This window comes from Leucoraja erinacea, chromosome 20, assembly GCF_028641065.1.
Source record: "Leucoraja erinacea ecotype New England chromosome 20, Leri_hhj_1, whole genome shotgun sequence".
Lineage (NCBI taxonomy): Eukaryota > Metazoa > Chordata > Chondrichthyes > Rajiformes > Rajidae > Leucoraja > Leucoraja erinaceus.
Genome location: NC_073396.1, coordinates 9,636,389 through 9,650,043, shown reverse-complemented (window position 1 = coordinate 9,650,043; position 13,655 = coordinate 9,636,389). Strand labels below are relative to the sequence as shown.

Genomic DNA, 13,655 nt, shown 5'->3' with positions numbered 1-13,655 from the left:
ACATGGCCTCCACAGCATCTGTGGCAAATAATTCCTCAGATTCACCAGCCTCTGACTAAAGAAATGTCTCCTCATCTCCTTCCTAAAAGAACGCCCTTTAATTCTGAGGCTATGACCTCTCGTCCTAGACTCTCCCACTAGTGGAAACATCCTCTCCACATCCGCTCTGTCCAAGCCTTTCACTGGTTCTGTATGTTTCAATGTGTTTCCCCCTCATTCTTCTAAACTCCAGCGAGTACAGGCCCAGTGCTGACAGATACTCATCATAGGTTAACCTACTTATTCCCGGGAACTGGATCTATTAACTCTCATTCTTCTCGCGCAAATTAAAAAGGGGTAGATCATGCAAGTGGTCATTTTTAGTTGAAGATGTGGCCATATATACGTTTGCTCAGGCTTTTTACTTTAGACTTTAGAGATACATGCATGGAAAAACTCTTCCCCATCCGTTATTGGAGGTGGGCATTAGATTTCAACCAGCATCTGCAGTTCTTTCCTACACACTGTATAGTTGGATGCCTTTCCAACGTTCAACCTGTTCGGTGCCACCCCTGAGTGTACTTGGGTCATGGCCAACAGTGAGAACAAAAAGCTTGCCAGTGAACAGGTTAAAGGGAGGGAGAGATACAGGGGAGAAAACTGAACATTTACTCATTAGAAAGGCGGTGCACAAGTATGGCAAACAAAGCTGGTTGCTTCCTCGTCTGTAGATGATGTCACCAAAGAGCAGGATACGGGGTAAGAGCAGAGAGTCGAAGTAACGCTTGAAGTAAGCGGACAGTGGGTGTGGAGACCGGTAAAAAACCATTGCCGTGGCCATGATCAGACAGACAGTTATCAATGACTGTCACCAAAGACTGCTTCTCTGCCACACCTACAAACTATTTGGGAGACTCATCCCCAACCGCCTTGCTCCATATGTAGATGAACACCTAATATCAGAACAGGCAGGATTCCGCCCAGGCAAGTCCACAACAAGCCAGCTCCTCAACCAAAGGCAACATCTCGAAGATGGCTTTGAACAAGGGCAAATCACGGGAGCTCCACCTGAACTCGCACCTATTTCTTCCCTCCCCTCCCACCTCCATTCCTTCCTCCATCTTCACAATTTACAACTCTTCAATCCGTTTCTCTCACATCTTCTGTATTTTCATTTCTGGCCTTTGTCCAACCGCCTGCCTCCCCTCACCTGCATTTGCCTATTACTTACCAGGCTTTGACTTACCGCCCCTATCTTCCAGATATCTCCCCCACCACCTCCAATAGATCTGAAGAAGGGTTGTGTCGAATCGTCACCTATCCATGTTCGCCAGAGAAGCTGCCTGGCCCGTTGACGTGCTCTAAGGCTTTGTGTTTTTTTTGTAAACCAGCATCTGCTGGAGGGGGGGGGGGGGTGGTGATGATAATGTATCAATCAATCAATCAATCAATAGTTCACTCCATCCCAGGCTGGAAGTTGGATTTTTAACATCATAAGATCATGTGATAGGAGTAGAATTAGGCCATTTATGGACAATAGACAATAGGTGCAGGAGTAGGTCATTCGGCCCTTCGAGCCAGCACCGCCATTCAATGTGATCATGGCTGATCATACCCAATCAGTACCCCCTTCCTTACTTATCCCCATATCCCCTGACTCCGCTATTTTTAAGAGCCCTATTTTCCCCCATCAAGATTACTCTGCCATTCAATCATGGCTGATCTATCTCTCCCTCCTAACCACATTCTCCTGCCTTCTCTCCATAACCTCTGACACCTGTACGAATCGAGAATCCATCTATCCCCGGCTGCGTTAAATATATCCACTGTCTTTGCCTCCACAGCCTTCTATGGCAAAGAATTCCACAGATACCCCACCCCGAGTAAAGAAGTTCCTCCTCATCTCCTTCCTAAAAGAACATCCTTTAATTCTGAGGCTATGACCTCTTGTCCTAGACTCTCCCACTAGTGGAAACATCCTCTCCACATCCACTCTATCCAAGCCTTTCACTAGTCTGTACGTTTCTATGAGGTCCCCCCTCATTCTTCTAAACTCCAGCGAATACAGGCCCAGTGCCATCAAACATCACTATGTTTAAGTGTTAAGTCTATTTCAGGTTCCACACTGGGATAAATGCATTGTGTGGTGTCATTCATCCTTATTACCTAGATCTGATCGTCCTTCTCTACAAACCGGTTTTGTGTACCAGTTTGTCCTGTGGCCCAGGTATGCTAAACCTGTCACTATAATGGTCAACACTCCATTACCCCTCTTGTTAATTTTTTAATATGTTTCGGACAACAATCCGAGTGCATGAAATTTCTAAGCCACTTGGACCTTAGCCATTTGGAATGTACTCAGTTCTTGACTTCTAGGTCCATTGACTTTATTGAAGTCTATTTGCCAATCTTCTGTTCTCCTTGCTTAATCTATTGCTAATTCTGTAACATTGTGTCAACATCTACAACAACGCAGCCATAAATAAATCGCATTGATGCCTCTACCTCTGTAGATGATTGAGAAGATCCGATCTGATGGTAAATACTCTCTTGAACTGCTACAGGTGTACAGCAGTACTGACTGGTTGCATCGCGGCCTGGTTTGGCAACTCGAATACCCAGGTGTGAAAGAGAAGACAGAGAGTGCTGGACACTGTCCAGTACATCACAGGTACCGACCTCCCCACCATTGAAGGGATCTACAGGAGGCACTACCTCAAAGAATTCAGCCAGTATCATCAAAGACTCACACCACTCTGGCCATGCTCTCATTTCACTCCTACCATCAAGAAGGGACTCTTGAAGGCGCTCACCAGGGACTAACTCTACAGAACGTTTTTCCTTCCATTATTTATTATGTAAAAGAATATGTGTGTTATGATGTGTGTTTATAATTTGTTTGGTTGTTTTGTTGTTTGTCTTTTGCACAAAAGTCCGCGAGCATTGCCACTTTCATTTCACTGCACATCTCGTATGTGTATGTGACAAATAAACTTGACTTGACTTGAAGAAGGTGTAGGAGTCTGAAAACTGCGATCACCAGGTTCAGGATTAGCGTTTCCCCACAACCATCAAACTGCTGAACATTGCACAACCCTAACCTCAACTATGAACTTTGGACTGTCTATTGTTGCACTGAGGATTTCCTGTTCTTTTGCACTAGTTTATTTGAGTTTATGTTTATGGAAGTTTAGAGATACAGCATGGAAACAGGCCCTTCGGCCCACCTGGTCCGCATCAACCAGCGATCCCCACACATTAACACTATCCTGCACATTAGGGACAATTTTACATTTTATCACCAAGTCAATTAACCTACAAACCTGTACGTTTTTTGGAGCGTGGGAGGAAACTAAAGATCTCAGAGAAAACCCAGGTGGTCACGGGGAGAATGTACAGACAAGCAGCCGTAGTCAGGATCAAATCCGGGTCTCCAGCGCTGTAAGGGAGTAGCTCTACACGCTGATACCACCGCACCGCCCATTGTTATTAATTGATTACATTTCTGTTTGTTATATCTAATCTGTGTGCACTGTGTACAACGACCTGTTATGCTGCTGCAGGTGAGAATCTCATTGCTCCATTGTCAGTGCTTATGACAATTAAATACACTTGACTCTTGGCTCAGCCAACCTTTGTATTACGAACAGACTTGGATAGATGTTTCTCTACTCCATCATCAGAGTTATATTTATGAAAGCGGTAAATAGCCGTGATCCCCACACAGATGCCTGAGGGATACCACTAGTCACAGCCCTCACATTATCTCCTGATGCTCAGCCAATTTGTGATTTCACTATATATCTTTTGTTCCAGATGAACAAATCAAAGACATTGTTATCTTTTCAACAGTTTCCGAGACAGTTTCTTCACAGCTGTTATCAGGGAACTGAACCATCCTACAGACAACTAGAGAGTGGTATTGAGCTACTATCTACCTACTATTGACGATCCTTGGACTTTACTGGACTTTATTTTTGACTAAATGTTATTCCCTTTCTCATGAGTCTGTACACTGTGGACGGCTCGATTGTAATCATGTATAGTCTTTCTGCTGACTGGATAGCTTGCAATAAAAAGGCTTTTCATTGTACCTCGGTACACATGACAGTAAACTCAACTATATAATTATATAATGTGTTGGAAGGAACTGCAGATGCTGGTTGAAACTGAAGGCAAACACAGACAGCTGGAGTAGCTCAGCGGGTCAGGCAGCATCTTTGGAGAAAAGGAATAGGTGACGTTTCGGGTCGAGACCCTTCTTCAAACTGAAACCCGAAACGTCACCTACTCCTGTCCTCCAGTGATGCTGCCTGACCCGGAGTTACTCCAGCTTTTTGTTTCTGTCTTTAGTGTAAACTATCTAACTTGATTCAGCAGCATTTTACATGTAGTCATTACAATCCATTAAGCAGCTGTAGAATCTCTTCAACGTTCTTCAGCTTACGAGTGAGCTCAGATATTATTGAATTAGTTGAAGCCCAAAGTTTCGAACATGCTACAAGTCGGCAGGCCCTGAGCCCCTCAGGCTCCTGAACAATAACCATTCACAAGGTTATGTCAAAGAAAATGAAAGGTTCTTAAAGTGTATTAAAGATAATCGGGGATCATGATTCTTGAAATAGAGTTAGAACTCATGGATATTTTTAAGTGTTACGTTTATTTCAGTTTCCACACTGGGATAAATGCATTGTATGGTGGGTTCCTTTCCCTGTGCCCACACCTATTTTTATCCCCCCCCCCCCCCCCCCCCCCCCTTCATTCCTTCATTTCTTCATCTTTCACAATTTGCAATCCTCTTGTCTCACACATTTTGATTAAAAAAAAATCTCTTGCCTTCGTCCAACCATCTGCCTATCAATCCGCCTCTCACCTGTGTTCATCTATTACCTGCTAGGCTTTGTCCTGTCGCTCCTCTCTTCCATCATTTTTTACACCCTCCCCCGCCCCCCCCCCCACAATCAGTCAAAAGAAGGGTCCCAACCCGAATGTTCTCCATGGATGCCGCCTAACCAACTGAGTTACTCCAACACTTTGTGTCTTTTTTTTTTGTAAACCAGCATCTCCAGTTCCTTGCTTCTAGCCCCCTTTCTGTGCTGAAACAATTCTATAATGAGTTCTGATCTGGTCTATTTGAGACATGTATTTGTTGGTTGGCAAGTTGCAAGTGTTTTATTAATTGCCCCTAGGGGAGGTGGTGGTGGGGGAATCGCTGAGGGATGGATGTCAGCATGTGAGACAATAAGGGGAGATAGAACTGTGAGTGGTTTAAGAGCTAACAAAGACTTGATAGGCCAAATGGCTTTTTTTTATCAACGTACAGGTAACAAAAAGAAAATATGAGTATTGACTTCTACACACTAATTCATGTTACTGCCAATTCCAATCCACACATAGTAATATGTAAGACAGTCTATATCTCTCGTTTCCCTCTCCCTTTCCCTCTCAGTCTGAAGAAGGGTCTCGACCCGAAATGTCACCCATTCCTTGTCACCAGAGATGTTGCCTGACCCACTGAGCTCCAGCGTTTTATGTCCATCTTCGGTGTAAACCATCATCTGCAGTCCCTTCTTGCACAACATTTTACAAATAAATCACGAAAGACTAAGAGCATAGAGAAAACAAATAGAGAAACATAGAAAAATAAGTGCCGGAGTAGGCCATTCGGCCCCTCCAGCCAGCACCACCATTCAATATGATCAAGGCTGATCATCCAAAATCAGTACCCCGTTCCTGCTTTTCCCTCATATCCCTTGATTCCGTTAGCCCCAAGAGCTAAATCTAACTCTCTCTTGAAAACATCCAGTGAATTGGCCTCCACTGCCTTCTGTGGCAGAGAGTTCCGCAGATTCATAGCTCTCTGGGTGAAAACGTTTTTCCTCATCTCAGTCCTAAATGGCCTACCCCTTATTCTTAAACTGTGACCCCTGGTTCTGGGCTCCCCTAACACCGGGAACATTTTTCCTGCATCTGGCCTGTCCAATCCTTTAAGAATTGCATATGTTTCTATAAGAATGAAGATGGTGGCCGACTAGGAAAAGGGGAGATGCAGCGAAACCTGGGTGTCATGGTACACCAGTCATTGAAAGTAGGCATGCAGGTGCAGCAGGCAGTGAAGAAAGCGAATGGTATGTTAGTTTTCATAGCAAAAGGATTTGAGTATAGGAGCAGGGAGGTTCTACTGCAGTTGTACAGGGTCTTGGTGAGACTACAGCTGGAGTATTGCGTACAGTTTTGGTCTCCAAATCTGAGGAAGGACATTATTGCCATGGAGGGAGTGCAGAGAAGGTTCACCAGACTGATTCCTGGGATGTCAGGACTGTCTTATGAAGAAAGACTGGATAGAATTGGTTTATACTCTCTAGAATTTAGGAGATTGAGAGGGGATCTTATAGAAACTTACAAAATTCTGAAGGGGTTGGACAGGCTAGATGCAGGAAGATTGCTCCCGATGTTGGGGAAGTCCAGGACAAGGGGTCACAGCTTAAGGATAAGGGGGAAATCCTTTAAAACCGAGATGAGAAGAACTTTTTTCACACAGAGAGTGGTGAATCTCTGGAACTCTCTTCCGCACAGGGTAGTCGAGGCCAGTTCATTGGCTATATTTAAGAGGGAGTTAGATGTGGCCCTTGTGGCTAAGGGGATCAGAGGGTATGGAGAGAAGGCAGGTACAGGATACTGAGTTGGATGATCAGCCATGATCATATTGAATGGCGGTGCAGGCTCGAAGGGCCAAATGGCCTACTCCTGCATCTAATTTCTATGTTTCTATGAAACAAATGAAGAAAATGCTACCAAGTAATTGTGAAGGGTTTTTTTTTCTTCTCCGGATTGATTCTGTCTCATTCATGGCCGGTGTGTCTGTGCCAGGAAGCCACCAGCCGGGAGACTGAGTCATGGAATTTCTGAATTCCCTCCAGGCAGGAGTGGGTGGGTCAATGAATTGTGTCGGCGGAGAATTAAACGATCCAGAAGCCGGCCGGCGGGCAGCCCCTTTAAGAGGCAGCCAGAGCGCGGAAGTTGTTTGAAGTTTGGCTGCAGACTATTTTAGAAATCCTTGCGTCAGGCTGTCGGAGCCGGGCTGCTGGAGCTGCCCCGGGCCGCTCGGAGAGGGCGAGGTGGCGGCGGCTGCTGCTGTTAACACTGGCGTGGCCGGGACTAGACAGGGACACAGGCTGCAGCAGGAGAGTGGACACACACACACAGGTGAGGCTGGTGGGAGAGGAGCAGGGGCTTGGACTGGGGAGTGTTACTCCAGCGTTTTGTGTCTATCTTGGGCATGTTTGACTCCGGGAGAGTGGGGAGTGGAGTGTTCCAGGGAGAGGTTTTGGGCTTTGGTTTGGGCATGTTTGACTCTCTCTCTGGTTGTGTAGAGCGGAGTGGAGTGATTCAGGGAGAGGTTGTGGGCTTCAGTGTGGAGAATGCTTGACTCCGGCTGTGGAGTGTTTCAGAGGGAGATTAGAACTTGGGTTTGGGGGATGTTTGGGTCCGGGGAGAGAGAGTGGAGTGGAGTGGAGGGGAGGGGAGCAGACCCAGGTGGAGGGAGGGTTACAGCGAGGCGGCTGCTACACAGTACAAACTGCACCGTGACCGGCGGACACCAGCGCTGCGCTCTCTCTGCCTCCCTCTGCCTGCCTGTGTTTTCTGCTCCGAGTCTCCACTATCCGGCCATGTGCTGAGACGGAGGGAGAGAGGTTGCTGGGTCTGGCTGGGGTGTTGCTTGGGTGGATGGGGAGGGAGGAGAGGAGTGGGTGTGTTGAATACCGGGGTGGGAAGCTGGTTGTTGGACTAGAGGGAGATAATGTGTGAGTGTTGGGATGAGAGAGAGTGTGTGTGTGTGAGAGGAAGAGAGAGCCCGGGCTGGCTGGAGTTTTTGGGCTGTAAATGCGGTGTGGAACGAAGGGGCTTGAGATTGGTGTGTGAGGGAGAGATGGGGGCTGGGGTTATGGGACTTTAACTGGGGTGTAAGGGATTGGAAGTGCCCTTACACCCCAGTGGGGATGGACCGGGAGTGTGGGAGTTATGAGACTGCGTTGGGAGTGGACGGGGCTGGAATGTGTGTGTGTGTGTGTTGTACGTTAAATGGAACCGGGATGACTGGAGTTATGGGACTTTAGCTGGGCAGCGGAGGGGGCTAGAATTAGAGTGTATTTGTGTGTAAATGGAATAGGGAGTTGGAGTTATGGGACTCCGGTTTGGCTGTGGAAGGGGCTGAGACTGGTGTGTGTAAAATCACCGTTGCCCGTATTAAATAGATCCTGAAGTGTTGGCGTTAGGAGGACTCTGGTCGGGCTGAGTTTGGGGAGTATCTGCAGTTAAAAGGCTTTAGCTGGAGTGTCGGGGGCTGAGACGCGTGTGTGTAAATGGAGCAGGGAGTGCTGGAGTTTAAGGGGACTGGTTGAGCTATGGAAGGTGCTGAGATTGGGGTGTATGTGTGTGTGGGTGTGTGGGAGTCGGAGGCCTGGAGTTACAGGACTTTAGCCGGAGTGTCTGGGGCTGTGTGTGTGTGTGTGTGTGTGTACATGGAACAGGTAGTGATGGAGTTTGGGGAGGGGGCTGGTTGGGCTGTGGAAAGGGATGAGATGGGGATGTGTTCTATGGACCAGGAGGGCTAGAGTTTTAGGACTAGCTAAGATGCGAAGGCCTGAGACTGCTGCGTATCTGTGGGACTGGGAGGGCCGGAGTTATGGCACTCAGACTGGAGTGTAAGTGGCTTGACACTGGTGTGTGTGCAAATGGGGGTGGGGGTGGGAGTGCTGGAGTTATGGCACTCTGGCTGCTGTGTAAAAGCCAGAGACTGGAGTTGTGGAACTCTATAGATGGTGTGGAAGGGGCTGAGAAACATAGAAAATAGGTGCAGGAGTAGGCCATTCGGCCCTTCGAGCCAGCACCACCATTCAATATGAGCATGGCTGATCATCAAAATCAGTACCCTGTTCATGCTTTTCCCCCATATCCCTTGATTCCTTTAGTTCTCAGAGTTAAATGTAACTCTCAAGTTAGACTGGTGTATTTGTGTGTAAATGGAACGGGGAAGGCTGGAGTTATGGAACGTAGTGTGGAAGGAGATGAGACTGGTGTGTCTAAATGGAAAGGGGAGTGCTGGAGTTGTAGGACTCCAGCTAGCATGTGGAAGGAGCGAAGGACCTGTATGTGTATGTCAGGATGGTCTGTGCCTGTACTTGCTGGAACCGAGCTCTGTAGCTTCTTACTGAGGCAGGTTCCAGCCACTCTGTACAACCCCATCTCACCGGTCACCAGCCCGGGCCTTGCTGTAACCGGTGGTGAAGTGTGCCGAGTGTGCAGGTCTTGACATCCCAGTCTAGGTCTGCGGTGGAATCTTGACGGGATGTTGCAGTACTGAAGGCACACTAGCTGGCAAGCAGTAAGGAATGGGGTTACACAGCAACAACGATGATACTCTTAAGGTAGACACTAAATGCTGGAGTAACTCAGTGGGACAGGCCGCATCTCTGGAGAGAAGGTATTTAATAAATAAATAAATAAATAAAAATAGACTTTATTCAAGAGATTCAATAGAGTTTATTGCCACGTGTCCCTGATAGGACAATGAAATTCTTGCTTTGTTTCAGCACAATAGAACATAGTAGGCAAAAATGCTGGAGAAACTCAGCGGGCGCAGCAGCATCTATGGAGCGAAGGAAATAGGCAATGTTTCGGGCCGAAACGTTGCCCATTTCCTTCGCTCCATAGATGCTGCTGCACCCACTGGGTTTCTCCAGCATTTTTGTGTACCTTCGATTTTACAGCATCTGCAGTTCCTTCTTAAGAACATAGTAGGCATTGACTACTCGGTATACCAAATATTACCTGAATTACCTATTCGGGTAATATATAGAATACATGAACCGTGCAAAAAAAAAATTCATCCGACATTTTCGGAGGCTTTACAAATTGTTCAATACAGTCTACATACTTTGCTCAAATTTCACAAATTTGTCCCCATCCTTGCCACTCATGTGGCCCACTGGCGAGGGATCCCTTCCTTATTTTGAGGGGCATCTTCACCACACTCTGGAGAGAAGGAATGGGTGACGTTTTGGGTCGAGACCCTTCTTCAGACTGAGAGTCGGGGTAGAGGAAGTCTAGAGATATGTGGAAGGGTAAGGTGTGAAAACGACAGATCGAAGCAGACAATAATAAGTATCTGTGTCTGCATAACTCGTTTCATCTAGCCCACAACTAAATGGCCTTCCTTTCATCATCATTTTGCATATCTTTTGCATATCTTTCATTCATTTGTTCTATATCGCTGTCTATATCTTTTGTTTCCCTTTCCCCTGACTGTCTGAAGAAGGGCCTCGACCTGAAACTTCATCTAACCCACAGCTAAACAATGGCACATTTCCTTTTTTTTTATCATCGTTACTCTTTTGTACATCATTCATCATTTATTCTATACCTCTCCATATCACTGTCTATATCTCTGGTTTTCCCTTTCCCCTGACTCTCAGTCTGAAGAAGAGTCCCATCCCCAAAAGGTCGCCTATTCCTTTTCTCCAGAGATGCTGCCTGACCCGCTGAGTTACTACAGCTATTTGCGTCTATCTTCGTTGATAAGGAAATGTAGAATGGTTCATTGCGAGCCGAGGGGAAGGTGACAAGGAGGCTTACAATCTGTAACTCTTGCCTGTGCTGAAACTTTAGGACCTCTGTGTGCAGGGTCAGTGAACTATTGTGAGATTCCTGCAGCATTATCTGGGGCTGAGTAAAGTGTTACAGTTTGTGTATTGGGTTGAATGGTAAACAGATGAACACATGGGGTCTGTCACCAGTCAAAATGCTTCAGGCACACTTGAATTCTATCAATGACCTGAATGCTTTATTTTCTGTAAACTGCCTCTGCCTGTACTGTGGGCTCTATTTATACAATGCGTGTCGAATTTCTCAACGATTTCCTTCAAGTGCTTTTACAATGCTCTAGTTGGATGTCTTGTTTGGATGTACCTAATCCTCCGGTTGGAAAGTAGTGCATTTTGTAACGTCAAATGTATTTCCCCCAGATTGGTTCGAAGCAACGGCTTGAGTGGTGATATTAAATGAAGGAAGATATTGGTTTGTGTTGCTGGCATGGCTCATGGTTCATAAGTTGTAGTAGCAGAATTAGGCCATTTGTCCCAATCAAGTCCACTCTGCCATTAAATCATGGCTGATCTATCTTTCCCCCTCAAACCCATTCCCCTGCCTTTTCCCCCATAACGCCTGACACCCGTACTAATCACCAATATGTCAATCTCCACCATAACAATATTCCCTGACTTGGCTTGCATAGCCATCTGTGGCAATTAATTTCACAGATTCACCACCCTCTGACTTAAAAAAAATATCCTCCATCTCCTTTCTAAAGATGCATCCTTTTATTCTGAGGCTATGGCCTCTGATCCTAGATTCTGCCACTAGTGGAAACATCTTCCAATTGCGGGGGTTAGATTTTTTTTTTTGAAAAGTAACTTGAGTTTAGTTTAGTGAGTTTACTGTCATGTGTCCCCGATAGGACAATGAAATTCTTGCTTTGCTTCAGCACAACTGAACATAGTAGGCATTGACCACAAAACAGATCAGTGTGTCCATATACCATTATATATAAATATATATATATACACACATGAATAAATAAACGGATAAAGTGCAAATAACAGATAATGGGTTATTAATGTTCAGAGTTTTGGGGTGAAGGTGTCTGTTCAAATGAAAACAATGCAGGAAGAGTCAAAAAGTGTTTAATTGTCGTATGTACTGAAATGGAACAATGACATTCTTACTTGCTGCAGCAGCAGCAGCATAACGGGTTTGTAAACACACTGGAGTAACTCGGCAGGTCAGGCAGCATCTCTGGAGAACATGGATAGGATTCTCACCTGCATCAACCTATTACAGAATAGACTTGATGGGCCGAATGTCACAGTTCTGTTCCTATCACTTATTACTTGCCAGGCTTAGACCTCCCCCTCCTCTCTTTCAACCCTTCTTCAGATTGTTACTTCTACTCGTGTTAACTCTATTTTCTTAAAATATATAGTATCTATAATGCTAATATAAAATATTCACAAAACATTTGGTTTGAGGTTATGCTGGGTGAAGATTCTTGGAATGCAACAGTAAATGGTGCTCTGCTCCTAAACATAGTTTGGCGAGCTATATTTTAACTGCTCTTGGGAAGTTCCGACGTGGCTGGTTGGATGTTTTTTCAGTACGGAGTTCCTGAACAGTGTGTTCAGGAACAGAGGTAATGTTTGATCGAAGGGTTAAACTAAGCAGCTAGCGAGATGAAGGGCCTTGTGAATGAAAATTACACCAATTTTTCGTCAAGGAGAGCAACAAAATAACTGTGGAAGAAAACATTTGGCTCATCGAGTGTGCTCCACCATTCGATTGTGGCTGATCTATTTTTCCCTCTCAACCCCATTCCCCTGCCTTCTCCCCCACAACTTACTGATCAATAACCTATCAATAAAAAGGGAGATAGTGCTGGAGTAACTCAGCAAGTCAGGCAGCATCTCTGGGGAACAAGGAAAGGTGATGTTTTGTGTCGAGACCCTTCTTCAGACATCAATAAATCTGTGTGTTTAAAAGAAATATCCAATGCCTTGGCCTCCACAATGAATTCCACAGATTCACTAACTTCTGGGGAAAGAAATTTCTCACTCACTTTCAAAGTATTTACTTGGATTCCCAGTGAGTTCCACCATTGTAACTGCTACTTGGGGAAGTCTTTCCAGTTTGCCTAGTTGGATACTTGTGTCTTTGCTCCTGTTCACTGTGTTTGTGATAATCTTTTTTGAAAGAATCCCTAATGTCCCCACTAGCCTGCCCTGACCTCCCAGATACATACTTGACAAAACTCCAAACATGAGAAGTTAGTTTCTTGGTATTATTTTGTTGAGATGAGATGAGAGTCCGTGGGAATGTGTGCCTATGTTACCAGACCTACTTGGTCATGTTGCAGTTATAAAAGGCATTGGTGAGGCTGCGTTTGGAGTGTCGTGTTCACTTCTGGGCGCCATGTTACAAGAAAGATGTTGTTAAGTTGGAAAGGGCACAGAGACGATTTACGAGGATGTTGCCAGGACTCGATGGTCTGACCTACAGTGAGAGGTTGAGCAGACTGGGACTCTATTCCCTGGAGTGCAGGAGGATGAGGGCTAAAGGTGTAAAAAAAAAATCATGAGAGGAATGGATCGGGTAGACGCAGAGTCTCTTGCCCAGCGAAGGGGATCGAAAACCAGAGGACATAGGTTTAAGATGAAGGGGGGAAGATTTAATGGGAAGCTGAGGGGGGTAATATTTTTAACATGTGGAACAAGGTGCCGGAGGAAGTAGTTGAGAACTAAAGGATATAGGTTTATGGTGAAGGGGAAAGATTGAGGGGTAACTTTCTCGCACAAAGGGTCGTCGCTGTATGGAACGAGTTGCCAGAGTTGCAACGTTTCTGAAACAATTAGACAGGTATATGGATAGGACGGACTTGGAGAGACTAAGGGGCAAATGCGTCTAGCGTCGATGGGACATGTTGGTCGGTGTGGGCAAGTTGGGCTGAAGGACCATGCTGCATGACTCCATGGTACCTGCAAACGCTGCTATCAGGTCACATGGGAAGTGTGGAGGACACTTTTTCCATCACTTCCAGCGACTTGATCGCCAACAGCTGTTCGGCA

The 13,655-nt window shown here is 45.8% G+C and overlaps 2 protein-coding genes across 4 annotated transcripts in view; one reads left to right on the top strand and one right to left on the bottom strand.

Moving 5' to 3' along the window:
• LOC129706749 (hemoglobin subunit beta-like) overlaps positions 1–13,655 on the bottom strand; it is a 129,182-nt gene that overhangs the window by 108,443 nt on the left and 7,084 nt on the right. The gene's annotated exons all lie outside the window — the stretch shown is intronic.
• Positions 7,001–13,655, top strand: part of rhbdf1a (rhomboid 5 homolog 1a (Drosophila)) — a 230,213-nt gene continuing 223,558 nt past the window's right edge. For both annotated transcript variants that reach the window (XM_055651194.1, XM_055651193.1), the window contains exon 1: positions 7,001–7,185. The gene's annotated coding sequence lies outside the window, so the exon portion shown is untranslated. The remainder of the gene's footprint in view (positions 7,186–13,655) is intronic.